We start from the raw sequence: 13,283 nt of genomic DNA on the forward strand, positions 1-13,283 counted from the left end.
CAGAGCGGTCCTCACAAAACCCACCCTGAGAGGGAGCCAGAAGGCCCCGAGACTCAAGCAGCCAACTCAACCTCAGACTCACCATGCGTTCGAGCAACTTGCAAAGAACGTTGGTGCGGCTAATAGGGCAGTAGGTGTCCACCTCCAGTGAGTTCTTGCCATGTTTCAACATGGGGATTATGATGCTTTCCCGTCATTGCGACGGGAACTGACTCTCAACCCAGATATGGTTGAAAAGGTGTAGGAGGCATCTTTGGCAGTCCACCGAGAGGTGTTCGAGCATCTGACAGTGGATGCGATCTGGCCTGGGAACCGTATCAGGGCAAGTAGCTAGGGCACTTTGGAATTCCCATTCACTGAACAGAGCATTGTACAATTGTGGGTGTCGCATGTGAAATGAAAGGCCCCGACTTTCCAACAGCTCATTCAGGAAGCAGAAGGCCATTGGGTAATTCGCAGAAGCGGAACTCTGAGCAAAATGCTCCGCTAAGTGATTTGCAATTGTGTTGGAGTCAGTACAGACTGCTCCATCCAGTGAAAGCGCAGGTACACTGGCTGGGGTCCGACAGCCATAGAGTCGCCTAATCTTGGCCCAAACCTGCCATGGAGAGGTACGGAGGCCAACTTTCCCAGCACTGCTGCTTGCGTTGGCGAATGAGGCAGCAAGCTTGTGCACGGAGCCGTTTAAAGGCAATGACGAGTGCCAATGAGGGATGCCGCTTGTGACACTGGAGTGCCCGCCTGCAATCTTTAATCGCCTCAGCGATCTCGAGCGACCACCAAGGCACAGTCCTCCATTGAGGGCACCCAGAAGAACAGGGAATGGCTGATTCTGTGGCAGTAACAATGCCGGTGGTGACCGAGTGAACCACTGCATCAATGGCGTCATTGGAAAGAGACTCAACAGTGGCAATGGACGTGAACAAGTCCCAGTCAGCCTTATTCATAACCCAACTGCAGGGGTGCCCAGAAGAGTGACGCTGCGGGAGTGACAGAAAGATCGGAAAGTGGTTACTATGCACAAGTCGTCATGCACACTCCATTGGACAGATGGTAATAGGCTATGGCTGCAGATTGAAAGGTCGATGGCTGAGTATGTGCCATGCGACACACTGAAATGTGTTAAGGCACCATTATTTAAAAGAGAAAGGTCGAGCTGTGCCAATACTTGCTCAATGATGCTGCCTCGGCCTGTTGCCACAAATCCACCCCACAGAGGGTTATGCGCGTTGAAGTCGCCCACTAACAGAAAAGGTGGCGGCAATTGGGCAATCAGCACAGCCGGGACATGCTGCGGGACATCACCATGCGGTGGAAGATAGAAGCTGCACACAGTAACAGCCTGAGGTGTCCACACCCGAACAGTGACAGCCTTAAAGGTGTTTATAGAGGGACGGACATGCTGTAAATGGAGTGAAGGACATAGATGCAGACGCCACTAGATACCCTCTCATAAGCAGCCTGGTTCTTGTAATAACCCAGATAGCCACGGAGGGTGGAGGTTCACATCGCTGGAAACCAAGTTTCCTGAAGAGCAATGCAGAGGAAAGGGTGAAGGCTGAGAAGTTATCGCAGCTCAGCAAGATGAAGGAAAAAGCCGCTGCAGTTCCACTGGAGGATGACATTGTCCATGGCTGAGAAAGGTATGAAGGGACTGAGGAGGTAGATTATGCCGCTGGGTCACCTGCTGCCACCGATTGAGTACCTGTGCGAGTGATATCCATTGTGTCTGAGAGTCCGGCGAGATCTAGGTCCTCGGTGGACGCGAGAATCTCTACCTCGCCCTCAGACAACGAGCTTGTAGGTTGAGGTGGGGTGGGTGCCACTGCAAGTTCCCGCTTCACTGGCTGGGAAGGCTTCAGTGATTCTGTCTCTGGGACGGAGGAGGATCACGAAGCCCTACGACCAGCTGTTTGTGGGCACTTATGCCACTGCCGGGCGTCATCCTTCCCACTTGTGGAAACCTGGGAAGGGAGGGACCCAAGAGCCCCTTGCGAGCGAGAGGAGCCAAAGAAGTTGGATGCTTCTCCGGCTTAGAGAAGATGGGTGGGTGGGGGAGTGGGTCTTGCTCCCGAGGTAGGTGGCGCAGGAGCAACAGGGTGGGTAGTGGACACCGTGGGCAAGAGGGCATGTGGAGTCAGTTAGCCGACTGGAATTCGCTGAACTGATGGGGCTATCGCAGTTGTCGTAACAGCGGCATATGAGGAAATCATTCGCACAGGATGGAGTCGTTCATACTTCTGCTTAGCCTCAGTATAGGTCAGTCGGTCCAGGGTCTTATATTCCATGATTTTCCACTCTTTCTGTAAGATCCTGAAGTCTGGCGAGTAAGGTGAATGATGCTCTCCGCAGTTGACACAGATGGGAGGCGGGGCACATGGAGTATTGGGATGTGATGTGTGTCCGCAATCTCGACATGTAGGCTGGAAGTACAGCGGGAAGACATATGACCGAACTTCCAGCACTTAAAGCACCACATTGGGGGAGGGATATAGGGCTTGACACCACAGTGGTAGACCATCACCTTGACCTTTTCCGGTAATGTATCACCCTTGAAGGCCAAGATGAAGGCACCGGTAGCAATCTGATTATCCTTCAGACCCCAATGAACGCGCCGGATGAAATGAACACCTCAATGCTCTAAATTGGTGTGCAGTTCGTCATCAGACTGCAAAAGAAGGTCCGTATGGAAAATAATACCCATATTTAAGCTCTTATGAGGGGTGATGGTAACTGAAACATCCCCCAACTTGTCACAACCAAGTAACCTCCGTGACTGGGCACAGGATTCCGTTTTTATCAATACTGACCCAGAGCTCATTTTGGACAAGCCCTCCACTTCCACAAACTTGTCCTCTAAATGTTCTACAAAGAATTGAGGCTTCGTTGACATGAAAGACTCCCTATCAGCTCTCATACAAACTAGGAACTGGAGCAAGTAAGTGTCCCTGCCATCCTGAGGCTAACACTCCTCTGATGGTGTGGCTAGGGAGGGGAACGAATTGGGATCATATTTCTGAGTGTTGAATTGAGCCCGAGAACACTTAGAGACTGCTGGTGGCTGGCCACCAGCAAGTGATGATGTACCACGCTTCGTTGCGGATCATCCACCCTGATGCCACCCACTCTGACCAAGGGCCCTCCCCAGGGGCACCACCCAGCCTCAGCAAGGGCCACCTGGCAGGATGGCCATTGCCAGGAGTCACGATGCCCCAGGGAGATAGGCATCTACTCCTTGGCATACTTGGGGAGTTAACGGTGCAGGCATCACCAGAGCGATCCCTGTGTTGTCAGGGGGGTACAAACAACAGGGTACATGGTGGCCCTACCACAGCGGACTGGCTACTGTGCAGGATATTAGGTGCAAGTAAGTCCATGGTTGTCATCTCCGCAAAAAGCAACACTGCACAGTGCATGGTGGAAATCGCACCGAGAAATGTATCCTCGCCCAAGAGATGGAGAACGAGCGGGACGGCAATGCGGCAACGAGAAAACTGGCTAAAGTTGTCAATGCACAATGGACACAATGCACCATGTAAGGCACCCTTCCCCAATTGGCTCACTCTTCAGAAGAATTTGGAAGTATGGAGGTCAAACCCAGGTCTGCCATGTATGACAGGCATGAAGTGATGGAGCAACGTCAGACTGCTTTATGGACGTGCTATGCGTGACAGTCTGTACATCAGGGCAAATAAATGATTCTCAAGCGTATGACATGTAGCTTGCACTGCATGACAGGTGTGTTGCAGGACCAGTATTGGCCTGCTTTGTTCAACTGTATTGCATGGGCTACACATGCAAATGTATAGCTGAGAAAGTATGTGATGGACAATGGAAGGATGAACATAGAGTAATGACAGGAGGAAATGGATATGGAGAAGGGGCAGGTGAGGGAGGAAGAGATGCATAGGGGAGTAGGAAGGAGGGCATAGATAGCGAGAAGTTGGTAGAAGGAGATAGAGATGGAGGAGGAGTATATGGGCAAAGAGGGTAGAAGGAGATGGATACAGTGAGAGAGGAGGACATCATGCACAGGTAGAGGGGGAGGAGGAGAAGCAGAGTTGAAAGGTGTGCACGAGTAGTGGGCAGATGGAATAAGGAGGGGGAGGAGGAGATGGACTGAGAGATATGGAGTAGGAGTACATGGACGGAGGTGAGAGGAGATGGACAGAGAGAGGGGGCAGAGGTGAGGGACAGAGAAAGGGCTTACAAGGAGATGAAGAGACAGAGAGAGTGGGGGTAGAAGATAGAAAGAGTGTAGTGGGTGGAAGAGTTGGACAGAGAGATCATGAGGAAAAGGTGGGCACAGAGACGGTGAGTAGGAGATGTGTGCAATGATATGTGTCAAATGTGTATGCAGGTGAAGCAGGGGGGATAAGGCTAATCTGTTTGTGTGTGAACTCTTTCCAAGCCCCTGGATATTCAGCCAAATTTGGCACAAAAACATTAGGCATCACCAAAATCAGCATTATGTGGTTTATAACCTCGCAGCTACAATAGTAGTGGAGATATGGGCAAAACGTGTTTTTTCAGCCCCTGGAGTGTAGGCTACCCTGCACAACATGCATTTTGTGTGGGGAAACAGTACTGGAGTGCTAAGTCAACCTGCTTTACTGGGCAGCCAACATATCTGGGGCAAGAAACGGTTTTCAAGTCCCTGACATGCAGGCTGCTCTGCTTGACAGGCATGTTGTTTTGGGACAGTGTCATCCTGTTTTATCGACCTGTTTTGCATGGTGGTCTGTATGTCAGGGGCAATTAATGATTTTGATGCCCCTGATGTGCAGCCTACCCTGTATGGCAGACATGTTGTGGGAGTAGTACTGGCCATCTTTTTTGAACTGCATTTCAGGGACTACACTTATGATGAGCAAGGCGGGGACAGGTTGAGATGGATAGAGGAGGGTTGAACAGAGCGACAACAGGGTGAAATCGACAGAGAGAGGAGTGTACATGCAGAGAGAGGGGGAAGGGGAGAAGGAGTTCATCACATGGAAAGGTGGGAGGAGATAGACAGGGGAGTGGGAAGAGGTTACAGATAGAAGGATTGTGAGGAAGATGGTTATAGAGAAGGGGCAGGGGAGATGGGCAAATAGAGAGGGAAGGAGGAGCTGAAGAGACAAAGAGAGTAATTGGGAAGACACAAACACATAGACGTGTGAGAGTGAAATGGATAGGGAGGTGGGTTAGAAAGAGGGGGATTCAGTGAGGTGGATGTTGTAATATATGTGTTGATGTGCCTGCCATTTAAGTAGTTGCAAGAATGGTAGTATATAAATAAAATGGAATGTGTGTATGTACAGTATCTCCTTCTAAACCACACGATCAGTTTAGACCAAATACGGTACACATGTTGCTTGCTACATGAAAATCAGCAATATGGGGTTAGAACATCTAAGCTCCCATAGGAGCATTGATACATGCAAAAAAAGTTTTCTGCCTCTGATGTTCAGATGGCAGATAGAAGGTGTAGAGGGTTAGTGATCGCTTACGAAAGGAAGAGATAGAGGAGATGACTGATGTAGAGCAGGGCACTAAGATACAGACATAGGAATTGGAGAGGAAAATATAGTCATAGACACAGGACAAAAGATAGAGAAAAGGAGTGGAGGAGGAGAAGATGAAGAGAGAGAGAGTGGGGAGGAGGAGTTGGACAGATAGAGGTCGAGGATGAGGAGCACAGACAGGTGTAGGAAGGAAAAGGTGCTCACAGTAAGGGAGGATTAGTAGATACATGTATATAAAGCAGACTGTATAAGCATTTTATATCTATGCTCTCCTCCCAATCCCCTGGACAGTGGATATATCTGAACTAAATTTGGCACACAAACAGCAAAATCCACAAGTATCAACACTGCATAGTTTATAACGTCCAAGCCCCAATAGGAGTGAAGGTATGGTCAGATAGGTGTTTTTTCATTCCAAAAGATATAGGCTGCACGGCGCAACAAGTATGGTGTGTGGAAGTGATACTGGGCTGCTTTACCAATCTGCTTTGCAAGGGGTAAGAAACGTCTTCCCAGCTTGTGAGATGTAGGCTGCTCTGCACAACAGATATATTATGTGGAACTAGTATCAGTCTGTCTTATGAAACTGCTTTGCAAGGAAGCCTACCCATCAGGGGCAGAAAACTGTTTTTCAGCCAACAACGCATAGGTTGCCCTTCACACTGGGTTTGTTGTGTTGAAGTAGTATTGGCCCTGTTTAGCAACCAGCTTCACATAGCAGCACATAGGTCAGATGTAAAAGCTTTGTTGCAGCCACTGAAGTGCCATCTGCCCTATAAGATAGGCTTGTTGTAGGGGTAATATCAATTTTCTTTATTGGCTTGCATGGTCTACATGGGCGGACTGGTGCAGTAAGAAGAAAGTTGAAATGGATAGAGCATTGAGAAACAGCTGAAATCATTAAAACTGAACAAAGCTCCAGGGCCTGATGGAATCCCCATCAGATTCTATACTGAATTTGAGCTTGAGTTAACTCGTCTTCTAACTGCAATCTATCATAGATCCCTCACACAAAAAGCCATGTCCAGTTCTTGGAAAAAAGCATAGATCACACCCATCTACAAGGAGGGTAGAAGAAGTGTTTCACAAAACTACTGTCCAATATGCTTAACATCGATTTGTTGTAGAATCCTAGAACATATTCCGAGATCAAACATAATGACGTTTCTTGAACAGAATGACCTTCTCAGTGCCAACTAGCATAGATTTCGAAAACATCAGTCCTGTGAAACCCAACTCGCACTTTTCTCACATGACTTATGGAAAGCTTTGGATTCAAGGGAGGCAGGTAGATGCAGTATTTCTTGATTCCCGAAAAGCATTTGACTCAGTACCACATCTACGCTTGTTGTCAAACTACGATCATATGGGGCACTGACTGAAATTTGTGATGTATTAGGGACTTTTTGTTAAGGAGTACACCACATATTATATTGGAAGGAAAGTCATTGTCAGATTTAGAAGTAACTTCAGGTGTGCCCCAGGGACCATTGCTGTTCATGTTGCACATTAATTAGCCTACAGGCAACATTAATAGTAACCTCAGACTTTTTGTAGATGATGCAGTTATCTATAATGAAGTACTAGCTGAAAGAAATTGCGTAAATATTCAGTCAGGTCTCCATAATATTTTAAAGAATTGCAAAGATTGGCAACTTACTTTAAATGTTCAGAATTGTAAAACGTAGTATCCTATGACTATAATGTCTATGAGTCATTGTTGGATTCAGCTGACTTGCACAAATACCTGAGTCTAACAATTTGTAGACCATATGAAATGGAATGATCACATAGGCTCAGTCATGGATAAAGTAGGTGGTAGATTTTAGTTTATTGGTAGAATACTGGGGAAGTACAAGCAGTGTACAAAGGAGATTGTTTATAAATCATTTATGTGACTGGTTCTAGAAAATTACTCAGTACTGCAGAACCCATACAATTAGGTCTGAGAAGGGATATTGAACGTATACAGAGAAGGGCAGCACAAATGGTCACAGGTTTGTTTGATCTGTGGGAGAGTGTCACAGAGATGCTGAAGGAACTGAACTGGATGAATCTTGAAGACAGACGTAAACTATCCTGAGAAAGTCTATTGACAATGTTTCAATAACCGGCTTTAAATTTGGGTAACATATTGCTCACATAGGGATTGTGAGGATACTATTACAACAATTACTGCACACTCAGAGGCATTCAAATAATCATTCTTCCCATGCTCCACACACCAAAGGAATTAGAAGGAACCCTAATAACTGATACAGTGGGATGTACCCTCTGCCATGCACCTCAGTGTGGTTTGCAGAGTATAAATGTAGATGTAGAAGATGGGATGGACAGAGAGAGGTGGTGGGAAAGGATAAGGACAGAGTTGAGCAGGAGAAGGTTGACAGAGAGTGGGAAGGCAGTAGATATGGACAGAGAAAGGTGGGAATGGGGAGAAAGCTGGAAAGGGGAGAGGAGGAAACGGAAATGATAAGATGCATGGGCAGAGAGAGGGGGAACGAGGAGATGGACATATGGAGGAGGGGGAGGAGATGGAGAGAGAAGAGGCAATGAGAGGTCACACTGATATAGAGGGGGAGGATGAGATGGACAGATACGGTGTCACAATGGGAGTTACAGCCGGCTGCACTGTAAGACAAAGAAATGATGCACCATGAAGGAATTATCTGAATGACATGGAAACTGATAGATGGGATGTACATGTGCAGAAAAATGAATGATTACAGTTTCAGAAAAATTGGTTGATTTATTGAAAAGAAAGAGCTTTACAATTGAGCAAGATAGTAATGCAATGGTCCACCTCTGACCGTTGTGCAAGCTGTTATTTGGCTTGGCATTGGTCTATAGAGTTGTTGGATGTTCTCCTGAGGGATATCGTGCCAAATTCTGTCCAGTTAGTGCGTTAGAGCGTCAAAATCCCGTGCTGGTTGGAGGGTCCTGCCCGTAATTCTCCAGACATTCTCGACTAGGGAGAGACCTGGTGACCTTACTGGGCAAGGCAGGGTTTGGAAAGCACAAAGACAAGCAGTAGAAACTCTTGCTGTGTGCGGGCCAGCATTATGTTGCTGAAATATAAGCCCAGGATGTCTTGGCTTGAAGGGCAACAAAATGGGATGTAGAATATCTTTCTCATATACTGTCGCGTGCCACAGGTGACAACCAAAGGGGTCGTGCTAAAATGACACCCCAGGCCATCATTCCTGGTTGTTGGACTGTACTGTGGGTGACATTGAGGTTGATATCCCACCTGTCCTGGGCCTCTTCAACCATGTATTCACAGGTCACCAGGGCTCAGTTCGATGCGGAACTCATCACTGAAGATAATTTTACCACAATGACATTCCAGGCCAAAGACGTATTTAGAGACTCCCAGACAGCGGTGGGATACCAGTCTGACTGTTGCCCACCATATGGCCCAACAACCAGGAGATATGGTATGGGGTGCCATTTTTTTCATGGCAGACCCCTTTGGCTATCATTTGCTGCACCCTTACAGCACAATCATACATCGACAATATTCTGTGCCCCATTTTGTTGCCCTTCATAGCAAGCCATCCTGGGCTTACATTTCAGCAAGGTAATGCCTGCCTGTACATGGCGAGACTCTCTACTCCTTGTATTTGTGCTTGCCATACCCTATCTTGGTCAGCAGGGTCGGCATAGCTCTCCCCAATTGAGAACGTTTAGAGAATTATGGACAGGGCCCCCCAACCAGTGTAGGATTTTGACATTCTAATGCACTAAGTGGACAGAATTTGGCACAATATTGCTCAGGATGACATCCAACAACTCTATCAATCAATGGTATGCTGAAAAGTTGCTTACACAGGGATCAGAGGTGAACCACCACAAAATTTACTTGCTCAGTTCGTGAAGCTCTTTCTCTTGAGTAAATACTCCATTTTTCTGAAATTTTAAATATTTGTTTGCCTGTACACTTACATCATATGTACCGACTTCCGCTCCATTTGGGTAATTTCTTCATGGAGCTTCGCATTTGTTTTCTTTTGTCTTAGTGTTTAACTTCTATAAGGGTGGAGATTAGATGTTTAGGGTGTCCTGAATGACAGGCATGTTGTGTATGAGCAGTATTGGAGTTTGTTATTGACCTCCTTTGCATGGCACCCTGTAGGTCAAGGGAAAAACGTTTTTAAGCCCCTGACATCTAGGCTGGCATGCATGACAGCCATATTGTAATAGTAGTATTGACCTGTTTTACTGATAACTTTGCAGAAGCTGCACGTGCTGATCAGAATGGCTGAGGTAAGTTTCCGAAGATTAGAGGAGGGAATGTACATGGAGAGGGGGTAGGTGGGGATGGATAGGGACAGAGGGCCAGGAAGGGATGGACAGAGGAGGTAGATAGTGAGAGTTGGCAGGAGGAGATGGATATGAAAAGGAAGACAGAAGGGGCTGGAAAGACACACGAGGGCTGCGGGAAATGGCTGGAGAGTGCGTGGAAGTGGTGATGGCCAAATAGAGATGTTGGTAGATAGATCTGTGTGGAGCAGGTGTACTGAGAGATGGGGGGGGACTGTGGTTGACATAGAAAGGGGGGAGGAAGAGATGTGTGCAATATAAGTGTCTAAGTTGGGACCAAAGCTGCTGGGAAATGACAAGTTGGATACACCCTTAAAAAGAAGAAGGGGAGAGAGGTGGGCCAGTGTGTTGTTGACGTGCTCAGTTTGTGGATCTGTTTCTCTGGAATGAATCATCTACTTTTTCTGAATTTGTAATTTGTACTTGTGTGTACATGTATATCACTTATACAGATTTCTGTCTCATTCAGATAATTTCTTCATTGTGCATGTTTTTTTGTCTTAAAATATATACAGGGTGTTTCAAAAATGACTGGTATATTTGAAACGGCAATAAAAACTAAACGAGCAGCGATAGAAATACACCGTTTGTTGCAATATGCTTGGGACAACAGTACATTTTCAGGCAGACAAACTTTCGAAATTACAGTAGTTACAATTTTCAACAACAGATGGCGCTGCGAGTGATGTGAAAGACATAGAAGACAACGCAGTCTGTGGGTGTGCCATTCTGTACGTCGTCTTTCTGCTGTAAGTGTGTGCTGTTCACAACGTGCAAGTGTGCTGTAGACAACATGGTTTATTCCTTAGAACAGAGGATTTTTCTGGTGTTGGAATTCCACTGCCTAGAACACAGTGTTGTTGCAACAAGACGAAGTTTTCAACGGAGGTTTAATGTAACCAAAGGACCGAAAAGCGATACAATAAAGGATCTGTTTGAAAAATTTCAACGGACTGGGAACGTGACGGATGAACGTGCTGGAAAGGTAGGGCGACCGCGTACGGCAACCACAGAGGGCAACGCGCAGCTAGTGCAGCAGGTGATTCAACAGCGGCCTCGGGTTTCCGTTCGCCGTGTTGCAGCTGCGGTCCAAATGATGCCAACGTCCACGTATCGTCTCATGCGCCAGAGTTTACACCTCTATCCATACAAAATTCAAACGCGGCAACCCCTCAGCGCCGCTACCATTGCTGCACGAGAGACATTCGCTAACAATATAGTGCACAGGATTGATGTCGGCGATATGCATGTGGGCAGCATTTGGTTTACTGACGAAGCTTATTTTTACCTGGACGGCTTCGTCAATAAACAGAACTGGCGCATATGGGGAACCGAAAAGCCCCATGTTGCAGTCCCATCGTCCCTGCATCCTCAAAAAGTACTGGTCTGGGCCGCCATTTTTCCAAAGGAATCGTTGGCCCATTTTTCAGATCCGAAACAATTACTGCATCACGCTATCTGGACATTCTTCGTGAATTTGTGGCGGTACAAACTGCCTTAGACGACACTGTGAACACCTCGTGGTTTACGCAAGATGGTGCCCGGCCACATCGCACGGCCGACGTCTTTAATTCCCTGAATGAATATTTCGATGATCGTGTGATTGCTTTGGGCTATCCGAAACATACAGGAGGCGGCGTGGATTGGCCTCCCTATTCGCCAGTCATGAACCCCTGTGGGGACACTTGAAAGACCAGGTGTACCGCCAGAATCCAGAAACAATTGAACAGCTGAAGCAGTACATCTCATCTGCATGTGAAGCCATTCCGCCAGACACGTTGTCAAAGGTTTCGGGTAATTTCATTCAGAGACTACGCCATATTATTGCTACGCATGGTGGATATGTGGAAAATATCGTACGATAGAGTTTCCCAGACCACAGTGCCATCTGTTGTTGAAAATTGTAACTACTGTAATTTCGAAAGTTTGTCTGCCTGAAAATGTACTGTTGTCCCAAGCATATTGCAACAAATGGTGTATTTCTATCGCTGCTCGTTTAGTTTTTATTGCCGTTTCAAATATACCGGTCATTTTTGAAACACCCTGTATAAACCAGACTTTATGTTTACACGCATGACATCACCTCTGAAACCTCTCAATCGATTTGAACTAAGTTTGGTACACAAATACAGGAGTGGGGATATGGGTTAAAAGATATTTTTCCAGCTTGTGCAATGTAGGCTGCCTCGCATGACAGGCACGGGATATGTATTGTTGGTCTGCTGTATTGAACAGTTTTGCAGAAGTTATCTTTGTGGATGAGTATGACTAGAAGAAAGTTGAGATGGATAAAGAAGGGGATGGACATAGAGAGTTTATAGATTGGGATGAACAGAAAGAAGAAAGGCATGAGTGTATGGACACAGAGAGGTGGAGAAAGTGACGACGGATGGAGGGGAGCAGGAGGAGATGGATATGGAGAGAAGGAGGAGTAGATGGAAAGAGACCCAGGGACTGGAGCAGATGGACAGAGAGAGGGGAGAAGAGGAGATGGACAGAAGGCAGAGGAGGAGATTGGCAATAAATGGATGGATTGACAGAGAGGGGGAGGATGGGATTGATAGAGAGAGTGTGAAGGAAGATGGGAAAACAGAGATAGGGTCACTAAGGGAGCTTACTGGCTCCTAAAGGAATGGCGATTAATGCTACACACTTGCTTTGAGCACCTGATGTTTAGGCTGTTCAGTGACACAGATATGTTGTGTTTGAATAGTGCCAGCCTGGTTTAGCAAGCAGCTTTGCATGGCAGCCTATACATCAGATGCATAAACAGTTTTCCAACCGCTGACATCTTTGCTGCCCTACATGACAGGCCTATTGTAGGAGTAGTACTGACCTGTTTTGATATCTTTACATAAGCTACACGTTCTGGCAGACACAGCTGAGGGAAGATTCTCATGAATACAGGAAGGGATGGACAGAGAGAATGGGTAGGTGGTCATGGATACAGACAGAGAGAAGTGTGGAGGAGAAGGTCAACAGTGAGAGGGGCAGTAACAGATGGATATAAAAACAGAGGCAGACCAAGAGGGAAAGACACATTGAGGCTGAAGAAAACAGACAGAGAAAAATATGGAGGAGGTGATAGACAGAGAGAGGGGGAGTAGGTGATGGACAGGCAGAGAGAATGGAGGAGATTATAGTTAGAGAAAGGGGAAGGAGGGGTTGGACAAATGAGAAGGAGAGTGGGGAGGAGGAGATAGACAGATAGAGCTGAGAGGATGGGATGGACAGAGAGACAGGGGAGGAAGAGGGGGACACAAGAATGAGGGAGGAGGAAATGTCTACAACATAACTGTCAAATGTGGGAATGAAGTCACTGTGCAATGGTTAGTCTCTATATACAAAGCAGCCAACAGTCTTGCCGCCACGGTAACACCGGTTCCCGTCAGGTCACCGAAGTTAAGCACTATCGGGTAGGGATAGCACTTGGATTGGGTGACCATCTGGTCT

This window comes from Schistocerca americana, chromosome 1, assembly GCF_021461395.2.
Source record: "Schistocerca americana isolate TAMUIC-IGC-003095 chromosome 1, iqSchAmer2.1, whole genome shotgun sequence".
Lineage (NCBI taxonomy): Eukaryota > Metazoa > Arthropoda > Insecta > Orthoptera > Acrididae > Schistocerca > Schistocerca americana.